The sequence below is a fragment of the Lepisma saccharinum genome, chromosome 25 (genome assembly GCF_977018435.1).
Source record: "Lepisma saccharinum chromosome 25, izLepSacc3.1, whole genome shotgun sequence".
NCBI classification, from domain to species: Eukaryota; Metazoa; Arthropoda; class Insecta; order Zygentoma; family Lepismatidae; genus Lepisma; species Lepisma saccharinum.
In genome coordinates this window covers 55,889,984-55,904,023 of record NC_139253.1, presented here as the reverse complement: position 1 = coordinate 55,904,023, position 14,040 = coordinate 55,889,984, and the positions used below count along the sequence as shown (strand labels likewise).

At 39.6% G+C, this 14,040-nt stretch overlaps 1 protein-coding gene across 1 annotated transcript in view; it reads left to right on the top strand.

The window, feature by feature from the left end:
- The window catches only part of LOC145978905 (uncharacterized), a 107,536-nt gene that overhangs the window by 63,901 nt on the left and 29,595 nt on the right, over positions 1-14,040 (top strand). The gene's annotated exons all lie outside the window — the stretch shown is intronic.

Here is a 14,040-nt window from a genome sequence, read left to right as displayed (position 1 = left end):
CTTGAAGTTGGGTAGTGCCCTTCCGATTTGGGATATGGGTTTGTGTGCTACTCGGATGTTGAAGGGCACATCCGAGTAGCACACAAACCCATATCCCAAATCGGAAGGGCACTACCCAACTTCAAGAGATACTACCTACCCAAACTTGCATCCCCCGGTGTCTACAAGACCACATGCCAATGCCACAACACCTACATTGGCAGAACCATCCGCACCGTCCAAGAACGGATTAACGAACATGTAAAAGATTCCAAAAACGACACACCTAAATCAGGCCTCTCCCAACACCTCCACTCCACTAACCACTCCATCTCCTCCATATCCATACTTCACCCAACCGGCTCTGTCATAGAAAACACCATCAAAGAAACCCATGCTATCATCCAGCAGAAACCAGCACTAAACCTGGACAATGGACAAGCACACCCAACTTGGCACCCTGTCCTCAGAAAGATCCCCGACCTGAAAAAGAAAAGATGCTATGCACATACTCGACCCCCCTCCAGCCACGCGGGGAACAGGAACGGCACATTACCGAACAACACGGCCCAGCCCCCCAACCCCCAACTGACAACGCCACCGGACAACAGGAAGCAGACGACGCTAACCAAGATGCGCGCGCCAGTGCTGCCGAACGGGAAAAATCGCAACCACCGCCGCCCGGGAACAAACAATGTACTGACGCGGTACCATCTCCGCTTCAAACGCCGTACCCTTTTGTGAATGAAGACAGTGGATCTTCGAAATTAATAGGATTGAACCATTTAATAGTGCAACGCGGAATTACGAAATCTTCTAAATTTCACGTAAGTAACTGATGTATATGTTTTAAAATACGTACACATTAAACGCACACACACACACACATATATTTATTTGAAAAAAATATTCTTTGATGTTCGAGTATATACACACAATTTACTCTGACACATCTTTCACGTCTGATAACTTTCTTAGATAGTTGGTAACACTACTCCCACGGTGTTCCACGGATTGCATTGAACACAATTGCTGTGCGTGTTGCATCAAACTGGCAGCTAAGGGGCTGTTGGCCACTATGCCCCGAAAATGTTCACTGCGCTGTGCGAACACATAGTGGTGCGAGCCCTGATGCAAGCAGCAATACTTCTTGCATTCGGCACCAGAGCGCAGCATATACAAGGCATGTGTAGGGGGACTCGAGATGGTCTGCGCTACATAGTTGCAGAATGTAAAATTTAATTTTAATTATTTCTCTTGATATTGTCATTAAGTGCATTGTGCGTCTGTGTGTAGCGTTCAATTACTTGACACACAGTGAGAATTTTATTTTCTGTGAAATATCTAGAGCTCAATTATAGGCTTTGGCCGGTCATCCTTCAGGACCGAGTCCGTGTGCAAATTTATCTATTGCAAACAAGACTACTTACTGATTTGCCCAAATAAGTGGCTAAAGAACACACTAAACATGCACTTTCTTTAGCTACTTATTTGGGCAAATCAGTAAGTAGTCTTGTTTGCAATAGATACATTTAAAAAATATATATAAATATATCTAAAAGAGAATTGTTATTCTTTTTTCATCGAACAGTTCTAGTAATTGATCAATTCACTCGAGTGCATGGATGGACAAAGGACATCCTGGGTGTTTGTTACCATTTGCACATATACAAGCTACTCGCTTTCAAATGACTGCTTCTGGAACGATTCATTTCGTGCAATGCATAAGATCAAGGATGGTAAAGATGTTTGATTGATTGATTTGGTGTTTTAAGTCCACTATATGCATAGTAAGACTAATCGGGACTGGACCTACAGTTTTAAGTTGGGTCTGAATCACTCTGAGCATCCAGTGGGTATTGAACCCGGGGCCCCTCGATTACAAGGCCATGATGGGTAAACATGTTAATGACGACGATGAACAGATGTTACTATATGCTTTAAATCTGTGGTTCCCAAAGTGTGCCACAGCACCCTGGTCACCATGATTGACTTACAGGGGCACTACGAAATGTTCCAATATTTTCACTGAATTGTGAGTCAATGCTATGAATGTTTGAAATATGTACTTATTTAGTACATTTTTACAAATGAAATATGTGTTTAATTTTTAACTTAAGGCATGCAATCTTACAAGTAACTGAGCATTGCAAGTGTTAGAGAGGGATACATTCTGGGTACCACGGAAAAACCTTGAAACACTAAGGGCACCTTGAAGCAAAGAGGTTTGGAAACCCTTGCTTTACATGGTCGAAAATCAATCTCTCTGAACCATGGCAAAATGATGCTAGGAGGAAAAATATGAAACACGAGGGAAGAAGCAATATGAGCAATGTCACATTGATACTTCAATCATAAGCATCGTAACTAAGTTATTGTGAGGGGGGGGGGGGGACATATAGTGCTGGTCCCCAAAGAAACCTCACTTTACTTCAAAGAAAGTTCCGAAAGATCAGTTTTCCCCGTAAGAACAACATGTCAGATCCACGTGGACTGCAATAAATCGTCCCCTGAAACCTTTCCCACGAATAGCGTCCCTCCAAGAAATGACAGCTCTCATCAAGTCCACGTAGACTAAATGAGATGTTGCTAATTCAGTTTCTTTAGAGATTTCTAAACGCGAGGTTGCGGTTCTCTATCTTTGCTAGGTTGTGTTATTGTGTTTTGCTATTTTTTCATGCAATATAAAGACCTTGGGAGTAAAACGTCACAGTGAATGAATGGATGTCTAAACACTGGAGGTAAAAGTGACAACAGCGCTTTGCCGAAAAACAGGTGGTGGCTCGAAACCAGATACGGGTCCGGTCGGCTTCCTCTGGGGTTCTGTCAAAGATGCCGAACTGGCGATACATTCAGGACTTGGGGTATACCGTATAATACCCAAAAAGCTTAATACACAAGATACATTTTTTCTGAACTGGATGCATCCTCCCCTCTGTCCCGCTAACAATGCACGTGCTTTCAATGCTGAATGAATGTGGTTGGTTAACATATGATCGGTGTAATAGAAAGTAGATTGCGAAGTATGGTAGTCTTGCGTTGTACATACCTGAGATTGCATGGTATACTAATTAGTTTGCACTAGCCATTACTAATTGTAAATTACATAATTAAAAGAGTGTTCATTGAATAAAAAATCTTGTATTTCTTCAAATATAGCGTGATTTTGGGGGGAAATTGTTGAAAATAAGTTGAACTGTTATTCTTACTTTTTCAATTGAAGATGACGTTACAAGGGAGAGAGTGAATCTCCATTGAGTAAAAGTAAAAAAAAAATATTTTGAACACCCATATGTGAACCGCATGCGATGCCACTGCAGACATCTGAGTTTTTCTCTCAGATTTTTGCCAATTTTTCTTTTGGTTTCCTCAAGAGCAGGTAAATAAAATATTGGGTTTGCATCACATAAAAACTTGCTGCATGTTTAAAAGAGTGCAGAAAAGGTGAAAATGTCATCCGTGTATAGCTTCCCACTCCAAAACAGCCTTGCTTACAGCCCTAGTTTTGAGTGATTTTTTGCTGTCTCTGTTTTATCTGGGTGAAGTTGACTCTTTCAGTGCTACCACAATGTAGCCTGTTCCCTTTGAAACACTGGTGATGCAAATGGTGCCTAGTTTCTCCCAGTATAGGGCTGTAAATTACCGTACGGTTTGTACACACAGCAGTACACACAGCAGATGTACTACATAGAAATTTCAGCAAAAAATGCCAGAGACTTTGGTTCGAGTTCTGGTCGAGCCTGCATTTTTTGCTGAAATTTCTATATACAAGGGTCGTTCAAGGTTGACCGGGATTTTCGTATGTAAAAAATCGATGAATAGCCGGATCATGATGAAACGTGCGGGTGACGTAATGTATTCCTTCGCGAGTAACTAGCATGACGTATTTTGCGCATGCGCACCAGTTGCAGCGAACATGGCGGCAAGCAGTGTGTCTGTGGCTGTGGAGCAGCAGTGTGTAATCAAATTTCTCGTGAAGGAGAAAGTGAAACCAGCTGAGATTTTCAGATGATTGCAAGCACAGTATGGCGAACAAACGATGTCGCGGACAAGAGTGTACGGATGGTGTGAGCCGTTTCGCGAAGGACGGGAGCTGATGACAAATGAAGTGCATGGACACATTCGCCCGACTGCAGTCACACCAGTGAATATCGCACGTGTTGAGCAAATGATTCTTGAGAACCGGCGAGTAACAGTGCGGGATATTGCTGCCGAGGTGAATATCAGTGTCAGGAGTGTTGAGACAATCATTCACGACCACTTACGCTTCCGCAAAATCTGTGCAAGGTGGGTTCCCCACCAGCTGACATTCGATCAGAAGTGGGCTCGCAGGACGGTCTGTGAACAGCTTCTGAATCAGTTTCGAGCAGAAGGTGATGAATTGTTGCAATCCATCATCACGTGTGATGAAACATGGTTGCACAATTCAACCCCAGAGACCAAATGACGCAGCATGGAGTGGCGGCATAAAGGTTCCCTGCCCCCCAAGAAAAGCAAAACTCAGCTGTCCACTGGAAAGATCATGGCAAGTGTCTTCTGGGACATGAAGGGCATTATCTATGTGGATTTTCTGGACAAAGGGAGCACGATTAATGCCCAGTATTACTCCACATTGTTGAGTGGTGCTGTACGAAAGTCCATTCGCAAGAAAAGACCTGGGATGTTGTCTGGAAATGTCATTCTTCTCCATGACAATGCCCGCCCTCACGCGGCCAATGTGACAACAACAACTCTGGCCGACATGCGCTGGGAAGTTCTGCCCCATCCCCCCTACAGTCTGGATTTTGCCCCCAGTGATTATCATTTGTTTGCACCCCTTAAATACCATCTGGGAGGGAAGAAATTCACGACAGACGAAGCACTGCAGAGCGATGTCCTCCAGTGGCTACGACAACAACCAAGTTATTTTTACGCCAAAGGAATTCGGGAGCTGCCAGAATGATGGCAACGGTGCCTCGGCGCGCACGGAGAATACTTTGAAAAACTGACATAGTTTGGTGTTTCTTCTGCTACCTATTTCCTCTGCAGAAATAAAAGTCCCGGTCAACCTTGAACGACCCTTGTATGTTCATGATTTTATGTAATGTACCAATTTTTTCACATTTCACATGAATGGCACCTGGTTACATATTCAAATTGAGTGTGAAAATATTTATAACAATCATGTATTTTCCTTCATGCACCAAAAAATCTAATTTTGTTTACCAGTGTGATTATTATATTCTAGTTGTTAATAATTGTTCTTCTGCTTTTTGTGTGTGTTTACACACTCAGTATACAAAAAAAACATGACTTTCCTACAGACACATGTTTCCCTCCTAGAAATCAAAGTTATGCTCAATCGTTTGCTGTCTTTTGTTATTGTAGAGAAGGTTGAGATGCCACAATTAATAAGTGGTATCATACACACTTTATTGAGGTAAAGCATCATAAAAATGTACAAGGAGTAGTACTTAGACATGCACATTTGAATATTTCCAAATTTGCAAAGCCACCTGGGTTCTTTCATCAATGAAGGGGACAGGATTATATGCACATGGGTTAAAACAAGATTATAAGTTAAAAATCAAGAATAAAAGTAACTGTTAACTGTTTTAACCCATTTTGACCCCCCCTCTCTCTCTCTCTCTCTCCCTCCCCCCCTCTCTCTCTCCCTCCCTCCCTCCCTCCCTCCCTATCTCTCTCTCTCTCTCTTTTTTTCTTTTTTTTCCCTGATGAAGAAGCAAGGTGGCTTTGAAAATTCCTTTCACATTTTTCTTATATTAACAAGATGAGGTGTGAAATTTTACTTTTTTATGAGGTAAAGCATGTTACTTTTATGCATAAAACTTTTATTCTGTCATCAAACAAAATGTAAATTAAAAGTATCATAAAAGGACAATTTTTACAGTACTACAGGGTGTACACAAATGAAGTATACAGCTTGATTGTAATAAAAGTAAAACAGCAATATGTAGGAAATGTCTGCCATGGGAAAAGTAGTTGGTAACTATAGAAGTTTCTTTGTACACTGCCAACATTGCACTAGTTCAAAACTCTGGCAAATGGTGGTGCTAGTTGAAGTGTAAGCAGAAATAGCATTTCTGCAGGTTAAAGCAGCATGTGTCTTGAGGTTTCCAGAGACAAAATCTCTTAACTCAGGTGCAGTGAAATTTCATTAGAGTGTACAACAGACAACCACTGACATGATGAAGGAACATCAATCATTGGGCTAAGCGGTTTAGAGAGTTGAACAGTGTATGAGCAGTGGTAGACTTTCCATTTCAGGTAAAAGAGTTGAACAGATGGGTCACAAGTCCATAGATTTTGCTAGTCATGAAATTGAAATGCCTCCATCAACATTGCAAAAAAGTTCAGTGAAATGACAGACGAAGTCAAGAAACATATGCTACAGACATGCTGGCTTGTGCTGCTGAATTTCTTTGAAGGATCTCTTTTAGCAATGAGGCAACCTTTCATTTCTCAGGCTAAGTTAATAAGTATAGACTGGATTTTAAAGGAACTTCCTTTTTTTATTTTTCAACAGCAGCATGGAATAAATAACAACAATGTTGATAATTATCTTCCACCAACAAGACTGCATGGTTTTGACTTCCCCTTTTTCCTCTTTTCAGCCCAAATTCCCTTTTTTTTTTCCTTTTTTCCCCCTTTTTTAAAAACATTTTCCTTTTTGGTCCCTTTATTGACAAGATATCAAATATTTTGTGTGACTGTATTTTCCCTGAACAAAACATTCAACAATTGTCCATTTGATGCATCTTAGAGGAAAGAAAGAACAAGCGCCTTCTACCTTACCTTCCTCCATGAGTGTTAGGAGTATGTTGCAGCAATTGTTGCAACAATGCAATCTGGGCTTAAACAGTAACAAATGCATTGTAAGCAGCATGCCTGTTGAGTTGAAAGTGTACTTATCTGCTAGATTTAGACTTTTATTGTTATTTTTTTTTAGAATAGTTTTAACTTTACTGCATGACAGTGACAACCGTATTGAGTGTCAATGAAATGGCAAAGCCAGATACAAATGGCAGCAAGCTATGGAATGTGATAAGCTGTTTTAAGGAATATTTCATCAAACAGATGGTAAGGTTATTCATTGTACTTTACCTTAAAAATGAAAGAGGACTACAGTTTATTTTTGGACTCCACTAAAAATATTATTTTAACTGAAAATACAATATATACCATTCATATACAAAAAGTAATACATTAAATATCTTGCATTTTTTACTTTACTTCATACAAAATTAATTGTATCCCTTTTTATACATGAATGGTATATATTGTTCTTTCATTTAAAATAATATGTTTGGTGAAGAGCAATAATTTCCCTTTTTTGGCTATAATTTTCCCTTTCTTGGTTCTTTTTAGAGTAAAAATTTTCCCTTTAAAACCTGGTCTCTATTAATAAGCATAATTGTAAAATCTGGGGAACAGAAAATCCCCATGTGATCCATGAATGGGGGAAACAGCCTGAACATTAACATCTGGTGTGGCATATTGATTGACAGATTGATGGCACCATACTACTTTGCAGAAATGACCAATGGTTATAGCGTGCTGATACCAGCATTTACCTGGGTGTTGGATTGGATGGAGCAATTCATTTGAATGGCCAACCCATTCCCTGAATATTACCCCATGTGATTTCTTTATTTGGAGCTTGTTGAAGGATACTGTGTACAAGAAAAAGTTGATGTCAATAATGGACCTTCGAGGATGCATTGTCTACCAGTCTAGAAAACCTGAAAATCCTGGGAAAGTCAGGGAATTTACTTTTCTGGGAAACTCGTGGAAATGTCAGGAAAGTTTACTATGTTCCTGCAAAAATCAACATTTTCATGGTAGTTAGTGCTCTAAAAGAAAAGAAAAAGGGACAATCAAGAAAGCTTATTTTTGTAGTGGAGAAACTATTCTTCAGTTTTTATACTGAGTATTACCGGTCGTTACAGTAGAAATTGGATACTAAAGAAAAATAAAGTTAAAGTGTTCCCATGTGCATAGCACCACACCATGAAGGCGTATAGGGTGTGTGGGAGTAACGCCCCACACTTTCTTGATCCGGTCGTTGTTAGGGGTGATGTGATCAGCATCATGCCCCTGACCACCTTTACCCCCCAGGATTTCTCCCAGGTACCCATGTTATTCGATGCTGGGTGGGCACCGGGGCCGCTTTCAACCTTAGAAAAGTTCCCGGATTTGAACCGGCCGGGGATCGAACCCGGGATCTTGAGCATGGTAGTCAGACACGTTACCGACTGAGCCACCGCAGCCTCCTTGGATACTAAATATCCTAGGAAAAGGGATCATCTTTTGAACTATTCTTAAGTAGAAATCTACTTCAGTAATTGATTAATAGTATTTACCACTTTCTTGTTGCAATTTTTGGATTGTGTTTGGTTGATATTAGAATTAATACATATATTAGTAAATTATGTATATTTATGCTGTAATTGTGATTTTTAATATATTTAGAAAAATATTTGTTAACCATAAGTTAGTATGTGGCAAGTATTATGTAAAATCTCACCCCCTGATGCCCTATCCAACAGTCAATTTCTGTCCAGTTTTCCTTTCTTCTTGTTATTACTTTTAAGTTGGTGATGTGGGATTCTAAGGGGTGGTTTTTCAATATCTGGTCAAAATTTTGGTTAGGACTAACAGTTGGAGTTCATCTCCAGCCTTAGGGTACGAACACAGTGAAGCACATCGCACATCTCCAGAAACTCACAGGGACAAGTTTCCGGTAATTCAAAACCATGAAGTTAAATGGGGGAAAACATAGTGGAGCCCCGCTCATGACAAGGGTTCCCAAGAACAGACACGGTTAGATCTTGGGTTGCTTGTTCACAGTGGAAGGCTCAGTGATTGGCCAACCCAAGGTTAACCCCCACCCCTTTCCTCTCCCTCAAAGCAACCCTCTTTCCTTTCCTTTTCACGTGCTACTGTGACATAATAAGTAGGTACTGAAAATGTTTTAATATGAATGAAATGAAACCTCAATTGGTCACGGTAAATAGAGATAAACCTGCGGTGTGTAATAAATTGCAGTAAATTAATTAACATCTTTGTAAAAAAAAAATTGAAGCATGTATTTCCATAGATCGGCAAAGAAAATGTTTAAGTGTCCTCTTTTTACGAGTATAGAAAGATTCATAGAAACTGATATATCCCAACAATATTCCTAATTGATCATTTGAACTGTATTTCTATATTTGACGTCTTTTTTCTGCCACTTTGGCTAATTGCGACGAAGAGGTTGAGCGATGATTAGATGCAGTTGATGAAGGGACAATCACAAAGAATACCCATGCCCAGGCTGGAATTCGAACCCGGGAGCACTGACATCGTAAAGCATGCTAACCGGTCTGCCAAGGATGTCTACATTACTCTCGTAATCACCACCATCATGGCACCATTAGTACAAGACCCATAGTATGTGCCACAGAAGAATGTACATCTAATGCCTTTAAATCAACTTGTAGTATTCTCAGGTAGAATACTAGTTTTATTTATTTACACAACAAGCCTTACACCAAATGAAATATTTAAATTAAGAGTAAAATATTAATAATAAATATAATTCCAATGCTACTCGTATTAGCAATGCTATGTATTTATAGACCCATTGTTAATTCCATCCAATAATTATTTTATCTCTTAGATTTTTATGTGTTTATATGTTTCAACCTCCATGGCGGAGTGGTTAACGCAGAGTACCACAATGCCAGGGATCCTGGGTTTGAATGCCAGCAAGGGCATGGATGTTCTTTGTGAGTGTCGTATCATCAGTCGACTTTATCTTTGCGATTAGCCGAAGGTGGCAGAAAAGCGAAGTAATATAAACCAAATCAGTCAATCACTATTATTATTTGATTCTCTTGCACCACATGCAATATATTGTGCTACATATTTTTACGTGAACAAGTGGGTGGAAGGGAAAAGTCGGGCAATCACATTTTACTCTTATGCAAATTTACTTTTAGTTTTAGCCATCTTGAGGAACAGTGTCGAATTTATGCAAATGCAGAGGACGAGGATGGGGCTCCAAGACTTCCTTTCTGCATATTTTAATGTTTTCTTTAAAGTGTATTCACACAAAATTAGACAAATATTCAAAACTAATGACAAGCCAATCTTCACTACCAGTATCGCTGGAAACGGAAATTGCAATAATAATGTAACAGGGCCACTATTACCGTTCAACTGAAAGAATTGTAGAGCAGTTTGAGCGGGAGAAGCTTGTGCAATGGTGAGCGAGGTGCTTGTGTGACAGCTGGTTCATTCATTATATCCTGACATTTTTATGACCGTACCAGTCTCCATGTCGATGAGCAAGGATCCTTGTGCTTCACCATGTTTTTACCCTCAGGGCCAGTTTTTTAATGTCCAGTTACGGTAATCTTTCTGTTAACTATCTGCCGGTTGGAGATAATTGCCAATCTTAATCAGCACCGGATTAGCCAATCCTAAGTTCACATTTCAAAATAGTGTGTTGGCGATGCTGAAGCATGGAAATATAGGGAATTAATCAATGTGCCATCTCTTAGTGTAGTTTCAAACCATATTGATTGGTACACAACCTAGTGTTTAAATGTAGAACTGCACAGGCCACTCTCGGAAGCAGGTTTTTGCATTGGAAAGAATTGGAACAATGATTATGAAATATATTTAACGAAAGCAAGCACTACAGATTTGACTTTCTTTTAATAAGGGTCAATTCCACACATGTCAAATGCTGTTATGGAGCACAAGAGTAGATACTTCCTTGTAGAAGAAGCGGAACTGTATCTTTAATCATATTTAAAAATTAATGTCTGATGAAGGGCATGTGTTCTCCTAAAACATCACAACAAAACACTGTGTTTTTATGCTTGTAACAACTGTAGACTACAAGAGAAATAATACATCTAGATGTCTCAATTTAAATCAAATTTTGCCTGGTGTGAATAGGTAGAACTACAATAAGGCACATGAGGTTCTTGAAATTCATAATTTTTTATGTAAATGCAAAAACTAACACACATGTATTATGTGTTTCTACAAAGAAATTCATGCAAGGAGAAAGTAGTTACTTACACATTTGGCTTTTTCCCTAAAGTAGGTTGATTTCACAAAACACAAAATGATATTATGTAGGACAAATATTTATGCTTTCTTACAAAACAAAAGAGAAAACATCAAATATAAACTATGCAATTATGAAAGACGGTGGCTCAATCGGTAACGCGTCTGACTACCATGCTAAAGGTCCCGGGTTCGATCCCCAGCTGGTTCAAATCTGGGAACTTTTCTAACGTTGGAAGCGGCAACGGCACCCACCCAGTGTCAAATAACATGGGTACCTGGGGGAAACCCTGGGGGTTAAAGGCGGTCAAGGGCATGATGCTGATCACATCACCCCCACTCACGACCGGATCAAGAAAGTGTGGGGCGTTACTCCCACACCCCCTATACACCTTCATGGCATGGTGCTAAGCACAGGGGAGAACTTTACCTTTTTTATGTTAAAATTTTGCACGTTTCTTACTCGAGAGAATGTAACACCACAGAGAAATTAAATATTTTTGTTGAGCATTCATTGTTTGTGGGCAAACATTATCTCTACCCGACAATAATTTTATAAAGCTACAATTTTAATTCACATTTTAGGATTGCATAAAACTAAAACATAGAATTGTTGGCATATAGCAACAACACGTAAAGTCAAGAGATGAAACACTATGTGTACAATGTCTTGTTAGTCTGCAACCAGGCAAGGTTTTTTTTTAGCTTTGAATAGTCTGTGTATCTGTTTTCTTCCACACCAGCATATGCAATTGATACACATAATATGTAATGATTCTGTCGTTTTCCTACATGTGTATGAATTAACCTTTTGGGACCCAAGCGTCTCGATCGAGATACCCAAATGTAACCCTCCCGGTACCAAGTGTCTCGATCGAGATGCTGTGTCAAAGTCATAGTTTTTATGTTATAACTTTTCTATTTTTGGCTAGAATTTCGATTTTTTTTATATTGTTCCTAACACATGTATTTAACAGAAATGTTTTTTTTTTGCATTTTTTTGGTCTTCATGAAAATGGAGGGAAAAAGGCGGGAAAAGGGACTTCTCTTTTGCCTCTCTTTTCAAGGTCAAATTTTTGCTGACAAAGGAAGGCCGGCTTTGTTGTTCTAAAGCAATGCTTTTCACTCCCTCCTGTTAACTGCATTCGAAGGAAGCTTGTTTATCAGTATCCGATGTCAAAATGAAAGTTTTCCGTGAGGCCGCAAGCAGGGGGTGGGGGAGGGGGAAGACTGGTTGTTGAATCTGCATTCTGAATATGGAATTTCGAAGCACGCTGAAGGAAACCTATGTTTTTTTAGCACAAGTGTCCACAAGTTGCAACAGGGGTTACCCTGCATTGTCTAAAAATAGAATTTCAAGCAGGTGCAAGAATCGCCGCTCATTTTTCATTGCGTTCTAGCTTTTCGTCCGTGAATGTTGTGCGTAGGTGTCGTTTTGTGCCCAAGTGCGAGGACATTTTTTGGGTGAAGTGACAATTTTTTAAAATAATTTTTGGGGGTTTTCTCCCTTCCCCCTCCATATATACGCCAAATTTGCATAAATTTTGCATTTTATGCATTTTGACATTTTTTCGGGGGGGGGGCGGGGGGGAAACACCATTTTTTTAAAAGAAAAGTATTTTTGAGGGGATTTCCCCCCTTTCCCCTCCATATGTACGCCAAATGTGCATAAATTATATATCGTCTGAATCTGTGATTCATTCTGCGTACAATGGTATATCTTTCATATCTCTAGGGCATTTACTTTCTGAGCTGTAGTCAATTCAATGTAACTCTGCATTTCGCTCAATTCCGAAGCTTGAGACAGTGGTGTACAACGATGCAAATATTTTTCTGTTTCTTACATGCCAGCGATAATTTCTATGTGCATTTTGAACTTTTCATATCCTTTTTTTCAGGGGGGCGGGGGGAAACCCGCATTTTAAAAAAAAAGTATTTTCAGGGGATTTCCCCCCATTCCCCCTCCATATATACGCCGAATGTGCATAAATTATATATCGTCTGAATCTGTGATTCATTCTGCGTACAACGGTATATCGTTCATATCTCCAGGGCAAATAGTCTCCAAGCTAAAGTCATTTCAAGGTACCGCTGCATTTTGAAGCTTGAATCAGTAGTGTGCCGACCATTCCTTTTGGGGGTACAACTCAAGTTACATTGGTCATATGATAATAATACAAATATTTTTGTGTTCCTTACATGTCAGCGATCATTTCCATGTGCATGTCGACACTGTCATGTACTTTTTTCTTGAGGGGAGGGTTTTTTCCGAAATTTTGGAATTTTGAGAGTTAGCCCCCTCCCCCATCACATATACACCAAATTTGCTTAAATTTTATATAGTCTGAATCTCTGGTTCATTCCGCGTACAACGGTATATCACTCATCTCTCTATAGCAATTAGCCTCCGATCTACACTCATTTAATTGAAACTCTGCATTTTGCTCAAAATCGGCTTGGGCATCATGTGAAAATGGCCTTGGACACCAAAAGGTTAAAGGCACTTTTTGTTGAAAGTTGAACTTTCATTGTGTGATTTATTCAAATTGACCAATATAACAATAGGTTATGGGCCCAGTCATGGATATAATGTGTGTGAAGTTCAGATTTCATTTTGGAAAGCACACGTAAGGTGTGTAGTGGATTACGAATCTACTTGGAAATGGCGAACACTATGAAGTTTGCGATTTCAAAGTTCAGTAATAGCAACTTCCAAACTTGGAAGTACAAGGTTGAACTGCTATAAATAAAGGAAGATTTATGGGATGTCGTGAATAGTGAGAAACCCACGGAACCAGACATTGAATGTATTAAGGAGGATGGAAAAGCTAAAGCAACGATTGGTTTGTTACTAGAAGATAATCAATTCGTGCACCTGCCTCGACTTGAATTAGCTAAAAGTTGCTGGGAAGCTTTGAAGAAGTATCATGAAAAATCGTCGCTGACCAACAAAGTGTTTCCACTGAAGCTATGTTCAATGCAACAGTATGAAGGAGG